This window comes from Manacus candei, unplaced genomic scaffold, assembly GCF_025592945.1.
Source record: "Manacus candei isolate 608988 ecotype Guabito, Panama unplaced genomic scaffold, ASM2559294v1 h1tg000011l, whole genome shotgun sequence".
Classification (NCBI taxonomy): domain Eukaryota; kingdom Metazoa; phylum Chordata; class Aves; order Passeriformes; family Pipridae; genus Manacus; species Manacus candei.
In genome coordinates, this window is record NW_026138059.1 from 15795286 (window position 1) to 15809149 (window position 13864).

At 37.7% G+C, this 13864-nt stretch overlaps 1 protein-coding gene across 6 annotated transcripts in view; it reads right to left on the reverse strand.

Annotated features, from left to right (window-relative positions):
- KHDRBS2 (KH RNA binding domain containing, signal transduction associated 2) overlaps positions 1–13864 on the reverse strand; it is a 365578-nt gene that overhangs the window by 169518 nt on the left and 182196 nt on the right. The gene's annotated exons all lie outside the window — the stretch shown is intronic.

Genomic DNA, 13864 nt, shown 5'->3' on the forward strand with positions numbered 1-13864 from the left:
GATGCAATTTCAGAAACATATCCTAAAGCCAGTATGCTTTCAGACTGCTCTGTAGGGCAGATATCCACCTGCAGCCCCTGGAGGGAGCCCATGCTGGAGTGGGGGAAGTGTGTGAGGAGTCCTCTCACTAAGAAGGAAGGAGCAGCAGAGACAACATGTGAAGCACAGACCACGACCCCCATTCCTTGTCCCCCCCTCGCCACTGGGGGAAGGAGGAAGAGAATTCTGGAGTGAAGTTGAGCCCAGGAAGAAGGATGTGTGTGTGTGTGTGTGTGTGTGTGTGTGTGTGTGTGTGTGTGTGTGTGTTTAAGATTTCATTTTTATTTCTCACTATCCAATTCTGATTTCACTGGTAATAAATTAAACTAATTTCCCCAAGTTGAGCCTGTTTTGCCTGTGATGGTAACTGGTGAATGACCTCTCCCTGTCCTTATCCTGACCCATGAGCCTTCTGCTGTATTTTCTTTCCCCTGACCAGCTGAGGAGGAGAGTAATAGAGCAGTTTTTTGTGGGCACCTGGTGTCCAGACAGGGTCAACCCTGTCAACACAATACCGTATATACCAATCCAATGGATGAGGTGGACAGTGGGTGGAGAAGAGTTTCTGCTTACAATACTACTTTTCTTCCCTTTACACAAATGTACAGTGAGGAACTGTTTGTCTATTAAAAAAAATAATCAAAAGGCCTATAAAAATAAGAATAAATTTTATTCAAACAATTTTACCAATGACAACTTCATCTTTATGACTACGTCTTCTACATTTCTCTCTTCTCAAATATCTTGTAATTTAGGAACAACCATTTCACTCAGACTCACCACTGGGCAATAGCAAGAAAATGTACAGATTATTCTAATTAAGTTATCCAATAATGCTAACAATTAGTCATTTAGGTCAGTGCTGTATAATAACTGTCATTCTTCTCATAAAACTATGAAACATACAGATTTATAGATAGAGCAACCACACGTTAAGCAGGTCTGATGTTGGTTAATAAAATCTGAAAATAATAAAAAAAATATTCTCCATGTCATATTTATTTTGGCACAAACATGCAGGAAAATTAGGCTGCGTAGTTAGTGCCAAGCTGGAAAGATTTGAATGTTACTTCCAAAATGAGGTATGGAGTTTATGATAACCATCTGCTGAGATCTCTACCCGATCCTATGAAAGTGAAATTGGAATACTGATCAAAACAGTTTATTTGTAATACTGGAAAATTTAACAGTAGATTTTTTACCTACACTTGCATATTAAAATGTCTGCCTCCTCTTTATAAACTGTAGATGATAAAACAAGACATTTCTACATGTAAGATCAAGTCTGCCCTTTTCATTTCAGCTTTCTAGAATGTTGAAAGCCATAGACACTAAAACTGAGAGGAAGGCAGAGTTAGCTCTAAAATTGCAATAGAATGTGCCATGAAAGGCTCTGTGTTATATGTCACACATGCCCAGTACACACTTAGAGCATCAGCTGTCTCATAAAATGTCCCTGTTGGTGTTGCTCTCTTCAAACTGCAAAAAGCATCAAGAGGAAATACCCCAGCTGAAGCAAGAGCTTCCCTGCTGGAGCTTCTGCCCTGGGAGTCTGAGATCAGCTTTGTTTGATGGAACTCAGAACTACATTTTGTCATTTCCCAGATGTGTACATGAATCATCAACCCATACTCTAGGAGAGAAGAGGCTTGTGGTATTTGCAGATTAAAAATGGGATAATGTCATAATCAACTGCTAAAATTTGGAGATGCCATTAATAGCTCTCTGCTGAAATCTGGACTGGCTTATTTCTTTCAGGATGCTGACAAAAATTCAAAACTAACTGAACATAGCAATAGTTTTTAACTTGCATTTCTTTTGGTACTTTATTGTAACAACATTTTCACAAGCTACAGACAAAAACAATACAACAAATTTAATATGTCTAATTTTGATTTTTCCATATACTACTTTTATGGTCCTTTTACAAGGCAGGCAGGTTGTTTTCAAAAGAACAGTCAACACTGGCCAGAGGATAGAGACTACCTGCATTACTCTCTACCATCTTTAAATCCCACAAAGTTATAATTAGCCTGTTTACATGCTGAGTGTTTTCCTATTGATGTTATTACTGAAAGGAAAAAAAAATTCAGAGTAATTGAAATCAGCAAAAATTGCAGCTTTCTATGAGGCTTTCCTTCTTGACCACAGTAACTCCTCTATCATGCCTTCAGAAGCTTACATTTCAATCACTATGCTTTATCCTTTAAAGGCTTTTCTACTATTTCCCTTGAATTTTTTGCAGTCAGCTCAATTGCTCAGAAGAGGCAGGACTCTGGAACACCGATGCGTTCTAAAAGACTATATAGCTGTGAAAAGAAAGAAAAAAATTGCAAAATGCTGTATTTCTACACTTTTTTCGTATGAACAAGAGTTAAATTTGCAGTGGTCCTGAATGCAAAAAGCAATCAACAAGTGAAATTTGGGTTGGTTTCTTTTAGTGATAAATTATGTGCACACAGTTAAAAGAAACATTTCCATTTTAAATTGTCTTGTGCAGTTTGCCTGCAAAAACTGTCCAAAAGGATATGGGTACATGGCTAATCTTTGGCAGGTTAATTCCTGAAATTCTGGCTTTGCAATTTTGTCTTTTGTTATTCACACTATCAAGCATTGTCATCAATCATGCAGTCAATAGAAAATTAAGAAAAACATATTGTGCTTCATTGATCTTAAAAATATACAAGGGCAAATATGAGTTGAACACTGATCCCTCCCTTCTGAGGATGATACATGTAAAATGCATAATCCTTGACCAAAGTGTGCTGACTTCCAATTTGGATTTTGCGCGTTATTGAGAGTTTGAGGAACTGAAAAAATTTAGGTAAATCTTGAGAACTGGGAAACCTGAAGAACAAACATGTTTTGATGAAAATACTTCATCTCAGCTTGAAGAGAGTGACAAGAGTGTGGTTCAGTTGTTTTCAAATTATGTGACAGTGCTGAAGGAGTACTCTAGAGAATTATTATTTTTTTTAATATTGCCTACTCAATACATCCCAAGTGGGTCTGACAGAAAAGTCACAGCATAAAAGAAAGAAAATGAAAATTTCATTGTGACAGAGAAATTTTTCACTTGGGAAACATTTTCAAGCTTTTCCATTCCCAGCTGGCTGGAGAGAATTATAAGTTATCAGAAACCTCTTATGATACTATCTTATTGTTAATGTTTTTAATATCTCCCCCAGTAAAAACTGCGAAAGCAATCAAGCCACTGACATTTTCTTTCCTCTTTCTCTACAGCTTTTATCTGATTAAAACATAAACAGAGATACCTAGGTCACCCAGAAAAGATAATAAAGGTTTGTCTTCATTTTTTTTTTTTTGTAAGCCTGTGTACTTCCGGATTGTTTTGGTTATTAGTTTTGCACAGTAATGTACCTTTGTTGTATGCTACGCTTTTAATATTTTAGAACTGACAGATTGGCTTTTTTTGGGTTAATGTGGGGATTATTCCTTGTGTATGGGGCTCCTGCTACTGACTTGCCTCAGCTTGGTCATGGACAGATTGCCACAGAAGAAGATGTCAAAAAACGTTCATTTAAAAAGTGGAACAATCAGAGTTGCTGAAAGGAGCAGAGTTCATTCAGGCATCCAAGAGAGATCCTTTCTGCCAGCCAGGGCTTCCTGCTACCCATCATATTGTGAGAGACTGAAATGATTAATGGCTTAAACATTGTTAAAATCACTTAAAGATTTTTGTGGACTGTAGCAAACTGTGCAAAGAAGCAACTGCTCAATGGATCCCACCCCTCTTAATGCCTACTAATTTGGACTGTGATGGGAACTTGAGATAAGATAAAGGTGGTACTATTGTCCAATTTTCCCAGGAGAAGAATGTATCCACAAGTGTGACTGGAATGCCAATGGGTCAAACAATCAAGGTGCAAACTGACAATGTGCAAAGTAACCATCCAGGTGCTGAGGGTGTGCACACCCAACACCTCAGGCCACCAGCTGGGTGTTGAACAAGATAAGAGGCAAATCCTGAGAGGCACTGACATAACAGGCAGTTGTAAGGTCTTAGAAGGTGTCAAAAAACCCTGAACTGTCCCGTGCTGCTATATTACATTATCGGGTGCAAAACTCCCCACCCCATGGGGAGGTACCAGGGGGCATTTCTATGTAACCCAACCTTAATAAACCCCCCATGGACTTCCCTCACCACCCCTGGACTTCTTCCCTCACCACCCTGGCCTTTCCTCAATGGATCCAGACTGCAACCACCACTTCAGCAAGACTGGGACTCTCACCACTGAGAACAGGACCAGCGGGACACCCTCGGAATCCATGGAGAAGCGATATTTCTTCTACTTAATCTGTCTCTGTGTCACACTCTTTCTCTCCCATCCCCTCTCTTTTTTCCTTATTTCTTTCTATCTCTCTCTACCTCACGTTTACGGTTAAATAAAAATCCGCACTATTGACTTCGGCATATGGTCTGGTTTGCACCTTCATTCAGGCAGTGGCATCTCTCTAATACTTTTAAGAACCTGATCACAACTCAAACCCACGTGGGAATAAAAGTTGTGGGTTTATGTTCTACATCCCGAGACTATTTTGGAAACCTGGTTGTTGCGAATGATATACAAATGACATAAGTGATTATGAACAGCCACTATGAAAACCTCTGTGTCACAGAAAAGCTCTGTCTATGCATATTTATCATGTGCTGGCAGATTTAGCTCATTCCTCTGCCAAATCAGGGAGCGGGATGAACTCCTGCAATCACCTGTTCAGAACCCAAGACCAAGTTTGCTTGATTTTAAGCCTGTGTCAAGTAAGCAAGTGAGGGTAACTGCGGTCATACAAGGCTTCAGAAAGGAACTCGGCATGTTTTGACAAGGATGTGCAGCAAGTTCAGGCGAATCATTTAAGATGTCATGACAAGGCACAGAAAATGTCTGGGTGCAGAACTGTATTCAGATATTTTAGTCCCGATTTAGAAGAAATCTACAGAAGAACTTTGCTCTATACCTGTAATTGATTCACCTCTATCTCCTTTCCCAAACATTCCTGTGTAGTCAAGATTTGAGATTACAAAGAAAATTGTTATAACCTAATAATTAGTAGACTTAGTTACATAACATTACAAAGGCAACTACTCACAGTATAATCTAATCAAACAAATGAGCTATCTTAGGCTTTTAATTTCAAGTGCTTCCCTACCTCCCAACAACTACTATCATCTTGTTTAATTTATGTGATGTGAAGTATCAGGGTCATGCACCACTGGGAGGCAACTCAGCTTCATGTTCATTAGCAGGTCACAGGCCCAGGAGCATCTGAGAAGTCCTCTGTTAACAAACCAAATCGTAACTTGAAGCAAACAGCATAGTGACTAAGTGCTGAACGTAATCTCAATGTGTTTTGTGTGGCAGAGACCACAGTTTTTTGGACACATTCTCTGCATAACTCTGTGTCCAAATATATACAAAAATCTGGCCCCACACCACACCTCACATGAATCTGCAAAGATTTTTTTAGATCAAGAAGCAATGGCAGATTTCACCAGTGAAAGTACTGACCTTGTGATTGCATCACACCTGAATGAAATCTTCAGCATAAATCAGAACATACAAACATCTTCGTTGCCTTTCTTTATGAATAACACTTTCTTGGCAAGTCCTGCAGAAATTACTTATTTTGGTGCCCCAACTGACTTTTAAGCCTGTAGCTACTAGAACAAACACCCAAATTGGGACATTCATTATCTAAGAATGCTACCCATAAACCAAAATTTTGGAAAATTATTTAATAACAACATGAAAACAGTCCTTTATTAATGAAGGCTGTACTAGTATACTTCACTTAATCAGGACACAGATAATTAGAAAATCTGGTTAATTGGGACTTTTTCTAGGAAGCTGAATTAAACCAAATGAGTTTTGACTGGCAAGGGACAATTGTTAATTGGGATGATAATTCCACTTAATTGGCATGCCTGCAGGTCCTTAAGTGGTCTGCGAGGCTCAGAGGCCAATAACAGCCTTTTTTTCCTCAACAGACCTGTGCCCGTCCAAAATCAGTAAACCAAAATGGTTTTAATGCCCTCATGTACACATTAAGCACAGCTCTAAAGATCACTCTCTTCAAGAAGTCATCATTGTAGGACTTTTAAGGAACTTGGTAGTGCTAAATTTTTCCAAATGTTTCAACTCTGAGTAAGGAAATAAATGACCTAAATTTTTCCCTGGTGCTGGAATATTTTACTACAGAAGTTCCTCTCAGCCCTCAGATTTCCATATTGGAACACGATGTTGAGTGGGAAATCTCAAGCTGGAATGTTTATCTCAAAAAGTTAAAGTTTTGTTTTTCCTTGATGAAGATAGTATTTTGAGGCTCCCCCGACCAAGAAATGGGTTTTCACATACCTTTAAGACAACGTCTTTAAAGTCCGTACTCCTCCAATTGGAGATTTTTATTTCAAATTTTCTCAAACATAGATATTTCAGCTGCATTAGCCTCATTTCTTTAAGAAAATAGTTGAAAAACACATTTCTTATTATATTCCCCTGACTATATCATAACACAATGCTTAGTTTAAAATAAAAAAGAAAAAAATTAAGAAAACATAAAGACTTAAGGGTAAGTTAGACAAGCATTAGCATAAACTCCAGCTTTTCCTGGAACTTGGGAACTAAAAACAAAAAGTCAGAGAGAAAAATGTTAAAGCAATGACCAAATATCTGAAAATTAATACACTTCAATGTGCATTTATCACACTGAAGAAAATAATGAAATTACTAAGAGCAAATGTTCAATATTTAACCAGTGTTAGACTCTAGTTAAACAGACAATCTTAACCTCTTATTTGATTCACTAATAACTTGCTGCTGATACAAAGGTTTAAAATATCAACAACTGTAAACATCCCTGTACATGAAGGGAAATATTATTTTTACAATATTCATTTGTATAATTTGGACAATTCTGTATTGGCCCATCATCATCTACAAGATGTTTCCTACATCCCTTTGGTAAGTGTTGTCCTACAATTTGAGCCAGCGCATTAGTATGCTACCATCTGTCTCTGCCAGTTCAAGATCTGAGTATTTTCAAAAAGAAATCATATAGAGTATTATGGAGTTTGGGGGGATGTGCATGTGGGGAGGGGTTTACGCTTGCTTTCCTATAAAGTACCTTATTTCTTTGCAGGGACTTTTTCGTGAAAGGAGGAAATAGGAGCCTTTTCAGAACCCCGGGCATACGAACTTTGTGAAAATGAAAAGTCATTAGCAGCACTCTCAGAAATTTCCTGAGGATATAATCTCCAAATCATGCTTTTTAACTGGAAAACAGACTGTTCAGTTGTTCAGTAATTTATATTTATGGCCTTACAATGTATAAATTCAACTAGCAATTTTATGAAAGGAGAATATATGTAAGCAAACACTAGTAATGAGAAAATAGAGTGCTTTTTATTAATTTCAATGCTTTATGGCAATATCAAGCTTCATCTTTTCTAACCCAACCTTGAAGAAAATAAATTGCTTCTCTGATTTTAATTCAACAAGTAACTCCCCACCAAAATATCTCAGCCCGAAGATACCTAAAACCTTGTAGAGAATCTTGTCTCCATCTGCAAATCTGTTCTTTGTAATGTTGACTGCTCCTTTGAGCACAGTGAGAGCTTTTCAAATCATGAAGAAATTGTTGTAACAGAGCCCTGACTACTGGGCTGGTTATCAGTGCTATGACATCTGCCCATGGACACACACGTTTATCCCTTATTCATACACATAAAAACGGAAACCCTTTCCTGGTATACACAGCCCATGGTAAGGATCCAATACAAATGAAAGCAAGGCTTGTATTTCCCTGCAACATAATCTCATGGTCTCAGTCTGTTAACACTGTTACTGGAGGAATTTGTACCCAATGGAACTCCATACTCACAAATGCCATAAAAAACTTGGGTATGATCCTAGGTAAAAATGTAATTTAGTCATTCTTCTTGTCCAGTTTAACTTGCTTCCCACAAACTACAACTATCACCAGGTAGTTTTAAACTGCAGTATATTGCTTGGAATAACCTAATTTTCTTACTATTTTCCCCAGACTCAACAAAAGAAGTCAGAATTACTGTTGCAAAAATGCAGTGAGATCCTAGTTTGAGAAGTCTTTCAAATCCTCTCTTTTTCTTCATAAAAATCCTCTTCTTTTTCTTCTATGGAAGAACTGGGTTAGAATAAATATATATGAAAACACAACAAAGATGATCAATGAACTTCTGAAAAGACCTCGTAATCAAACTGTCATTCCCAGGAGGAGGAGGAATGAAGCTGAAGCTGAAGCAGTCCCAGCAGACTGACAAAGGCAGGCACACTAAATCGTAAGAGAGGTTCATCTCTTATTCTCCAAAAACATTTAATATTGATGTCTTTGGAAAGAAACAAAAATGCCATTTAGTGTCTTTTTCTCTGTCATTCAGTATTTTCTATTGTGTGTTTGATCTTTCCTGTCAACTGTGCTTATTCCTGACTCTTCACCATCCCTGCTGTTCCAGGCCTCCCCCCTGATTTCACTCAAGAAAATATGGCAATTATTGTGTGGTTTTGGGAGATTTATTTTTTATTTGGGAGGATTAATTTTTTGTTTTATTTGGAAATTTTGAAGCTAGGGCCAGTTATTTCTCAAACAACATGCATGAACAGGTGATGTTGTCATGCAACATCTTCTTACAACATCTTTGCAGGTATTGTGACATTTTACATAGTTTTTTTAATAGCAATGAGCAAAAGTTCAAACAGGAAATCAAGTCCTAGTTGGTCTGTTAATCTCAATGAAACTAAAGCTATTAATATTTTATCAAAAGTGTGAGCATGTTGAAATAATTAATCATAATTTCTCTTTGAAATAATAAAGAACATGCAAATCAATGTATTAATGGAAATGTGTAATTTTTACATGGTATTTACCAGTCATTGCATATGCACTCCTAGGAAATGCAGCATACTTAAAATAAAAAAATATAAAAATAAACAATTAAAAAGAAGTATTGTTTTCTCATACACTTTGAAATTATTTTTTCATAACTATAATAATACAAATATTTATGGTGCACTTCATTTACAAGTTACTTTTCCCGAAACTTTAAGCAAAATTCAAGGCACCCAAATTTCTCATAGATGCTGCAACCACAGATAGTATCTTTCTACTGCTATTCATCATTTTTTCTTAATTCATTTAAATTAATTTAATTTTATTTATTCCTCTTGTTTTTCTTAAACTTTCTGTAGTGAGTTTCTGTGGCTGGGTTTTGATAGCAGGGGGGCTACAGGGGTGGCTTCTGTTAGAAGCTGCTGGAAGCTTCCCCTGTCCAGTGGAGCCAATGCCAGCTGACTCCAGGATGGACTTCCTGCCACTGGCCAAGGCCAAGTCAATCAGAAGTGATAGTAACACTTCTGTGATAACATACTTAAGAACAGAAAGGTATTGCACAAAAAGAATTCCAACCAGGGAAGAGCATAGTGAGAACATGGGAACAACAAGGCAGACCCCAAGGTCAGTGCAGAAGAAAGGGGAGAAGATGCTCCAGGTGCCAGAGCTGAGGCCCTGCAGCCCGTGGTGCAGACCTTGATGGAGCAGCTGTGCCCCTGCAGCCCATGGAGGACCATCGGGGTGCAGAGACCCACCTGCAGCCCATGGAGGAGCCCATGCTGGAGCAGGTGGATGCATGAAGGAGGCTGTGACCCCATGGGACTTTCCTCTGTCCAACAGCAGAGGGGAGTGAGACAGTGGCTTTAGTGGCTACCTGACATCTGGCCAGAGTCAACACACTACACTTTCTCATTCTGTTATTTTTATTTTCTCCATTATGTTTTGCTTTATACGTGTTCTCATCTACAGATGGGACAAACACCAGCTTAGAGGATCTGAAAGAGAAGCTCACTGGTGGGATCTAGGAACTGGCACACAGTATGCAAAGGTATTCAAATCAAAGTGCAGAAAAAAATCCTTTTTTTAAGCTCTGTCTAATGGGAAAAAGGAAAAATGAAAATGGTAATTTACTGCAAAGACAATGTTCACAGGAGTAGATTCAGGTTCTTGGATAACAGGAGTTAGAGCTTTCCTCAGGCAAAGGATGGAGTGCACGTTACAGACCATTTCATCTGTGCAAGAAAACAAAATATTCTTTAAACTTCTGCTCTTACTACATAGGCAGAAAAAATGTATAATGGAACTGACTTCATCTTGGGGATATGTGCTAGATATCATAACATGTAACTGCAACAAAATCATAATGCTGCTAAAAAGGTGAGGTTGTAATTGCTTAAAGAACAGTTAGAGTTCAATGTAGAACAAGTCAGCAGTGAAACCATCCTGACAGACAATGTAGGCTCAACTTGAAAAAATAGTTGATGCCCAGGTACATACTGATCTTGATATGTTTTCTGTAATTTTTTATAAGAATACTACGTACATTCAACATTTTAAAAAGGCTACCTTTTTGAAACTTGAGTTGTTCTTGCCATACCTGTCTGGGAATGTGAGTCTGCAGCCAGGAGCTGTTGAAGAGCATTCTACAGGCTGCCCACATAACCCAAATGCCAAAGATATTAAAAAAGCAGCACTGGTCAATAAGACATTTAGGTTAAATGCCTCTTTCAGAATAAAAAAAAAAAAAGTAAAAATGATAGTAAGAAGGATGTACAAGTATTTTTTTAATGTAGGTGACTGATAATGGAAGCAAAAGACATCAGTGAAGCGAGACTGACCAGTACAATTAAGGGCATCATACAGGCACTTGGAAATACGATATGATGACTCCTTCCAATTCTCCTCTATCCCACACCAAAAAGAAAGTACGTCAGAGTTCTGTTCATAGATGAAATTTTAAAGACTGTTACAGGAAACAGTGAGGAAGGTATTTAACTCATGTTCCAGTTCTCTATTTGCATTGAAAACTGACATTTTATTTATCCCACCTGATGTGGAGAGAAAGATTTACCCCTCTAATAGAATGGGACGTGAGACTGTGTCTGCTGTATGCAATCATTTCCAGATCAAGCATCACAGACAACTTTTTATCAGTTAATGTATTGATTTAAGACTGGTATTAAATTACCAGGGATTGCACTGAATGATTTGCAAACTGATACTGTGGTATAGTGATATTATTGTTTTTTGAGGGAAATCAAAATGCAGAATAATGTCGCTTCCTGGATCAACCACATTAAATATTCTTACTAACTATTTGTAAACTGCTTTGTAAACTAGTGGGTGGCAAAAATGTGAGGGCTAAATTGCTGTCACAAATCTATGTGACTCTTCTGACTACAGGGTCAGGATTAGAGTTGACATGACAGGACAGTCAAAAAGAAAAAAAAAGTTTTGTGAAATGAGGCTTAATAACAATATTCTGTTTACTGAAGAACATGTTTGTGGAAACATCTGATTTCTTTGACAGTCTTTCTATGGAGACCCAGAGGGAAAACCAATAGCTGGAAAGAGGAGGAGGTGCTTTTAATGTGGAATAAACACAGAACTACAGATTGCATGCTGAATATAGGGACAAAACCCACCAGCTTTGAAAATAGACATAGTTTCCTACCAATAAGGATAACTAAAGCTTAGCAGGAAGATGATGAACTCCAGATCATATGGGGCACTTGAAGTGAGATCTGATTTCTTTCTGAAACGTATATTTAGTACAGTTTTTAGAAGAACTACTACCGCCTGTGTGGGCTGTAACTCGAAGGAAATAGTCAAACTTCTCATTTTCAGAATCTGTGAATTCATAAGTTCCCTCTTGATTTTCTCTTTACAAGTTCCAGGGATACAGAGCTGCCTAGATTATTCCCATCATGCTCAATATATACCTAAAGAAGATGTGTGTAAGTCTCTTAGAAGGGTCAAGAAGCTTTTCTGACCCCAATACAATACCAGGCAGATGCATTCTATCCTATCCTTATACCGATTTTCCCTAGAAATACTTGTAAGCCACAAGAAATCTGCTACCCTTAGAGACAATACACCAGTCAGCTTATGCCAGCAGAGAAAAACCTCTTGGGTGCATAACATAATGCTTTATTCCTGTACAGAGAAGGAAAACTGCCACGTTTAGTAACAAAAAGCGATTTTCCCTCCCTTCCTGATTCTCAGTCTCTGATCAGACTGGTTGGAAAGATTGATTTTTCCATAAATAAAAGTCCTCAGCTGCTCATTCAGGTAGTTTTCCTCACCTGCTGTGGCTGCTCCTGTGGTCTGTGGTAGCAGAGCAGTTGCAGAGCAGCTGGATGACCTAAGAGCAAGATGGGCAACTAAATTTGGTGGTCTTGATGTAAAAGTAGGTGGATAGAATCTAACAGGCTAACATATAATAATAGACCACACTATATTTTAGAAATATACTTTTTAGTAACTACAGTGATATGTATCATTATATGGAACACAATACATACACTATAATAATATATAATAATATACACAAACTCAATGTAGATTCTCTGTTCCCTCTGGCCTTAAACTATATAAAATTGCTTCTAGCTCAGAACTGATTAAAGAGCTGAAGTACAAGTTGAGATTTAATTGACATATCATATAAATAGTCCTCAACTATGTCTGGAAACAATAATTTATGTAAAAACAGAGTTTGGCAGAAAATGAGATACATTCAGATTTTGTTCGTTTCCCATTTTAATACTACAGATATGACTCAGACAGCTGCTTAGTTTGAAATGCAACACAGGAGAAAATTTTTTTAAGTGATATTGTAATACATGATTGCACTACAGAACAAAACGGGCTTTTACATTCCAGCAGAAAGTATGATTTCTGACCATGCAAAAAGTTGAGCTCTGAGTGAAGACTGATTAACCAAATTAAATTAGAGATCTCTTTAAACATAGTGCAACATATTCACACCATTTGGGAGACAGATGGAGATCATAAAACTACATTCTTGTGCAGGTATTTAGTGGCATATCAGGGACTCATCCCATTTTATTACATGAATCACCCACTGTACCACACAAGATGGGATAGTGAAGCAGCCTGTTTTGATTCTCATTGCACAAATATTTTTTAGAGCTTTGTATCACCTCTGTCTTTAACTGCACCTGCTTTCAGTGTGGTATGCAAGCTCCTACCATGGATGCAGCTCATTTTACAGACTGACATAAATCTATTAAGTGGTTTTCAAAGTAAAATACAAGTGTAGACCACTGTGCCAATAGCCAAGGCACAATCTGTCTTTCTGATGTGTTTGTAGACAGAAAAGAAATCTCGATCCAAATCAGAGCAAAATTTTGTTTAATTTAACATTGGTTTCTTTCACAGATTTTTAACTGATCAGTTTAAGGGTAACAGCTGGGCAGAGATTACAGATGTTTATCGTGTGATTTGGCACCATGTTACACATGCAACTGCCCTTTCTGCCATTGAGGGGATTTTCTCAGCTCCTCTGAGATAATAGCTCCATTTTCCTGAACATGCTGTAACTACAGGTATTGCACAGATTGCTTTTCTCCATCTGTTTTAACTCGGCCCATGTGTGTTTGGCAGCTAAGGAAATCCTACAGGCTAGAGACTCCTGACTAGAATAAAACAACTCAGAAATAGTGTTTTTAGAACAAGGTGGTTTTTGTTCACTTCCTCAAAAGTAACAGTGATGTAAAGCAAATAAAGAAAATGAACAACTGTTAAATATTACTCTAAATGTGATATTTTTTTTATCTCTGTAAAGTTCTCCAAGACCTTTTGAAGCCCTTACTACTTGGAAAAAATCACTTTCTGCCTGTGTTTTCTTGATGGTTGTCCCACTGACAACTCTAGGATAGTATACGTCCTAATCTTAATCCTCATTTTAGAGCCTAATTAA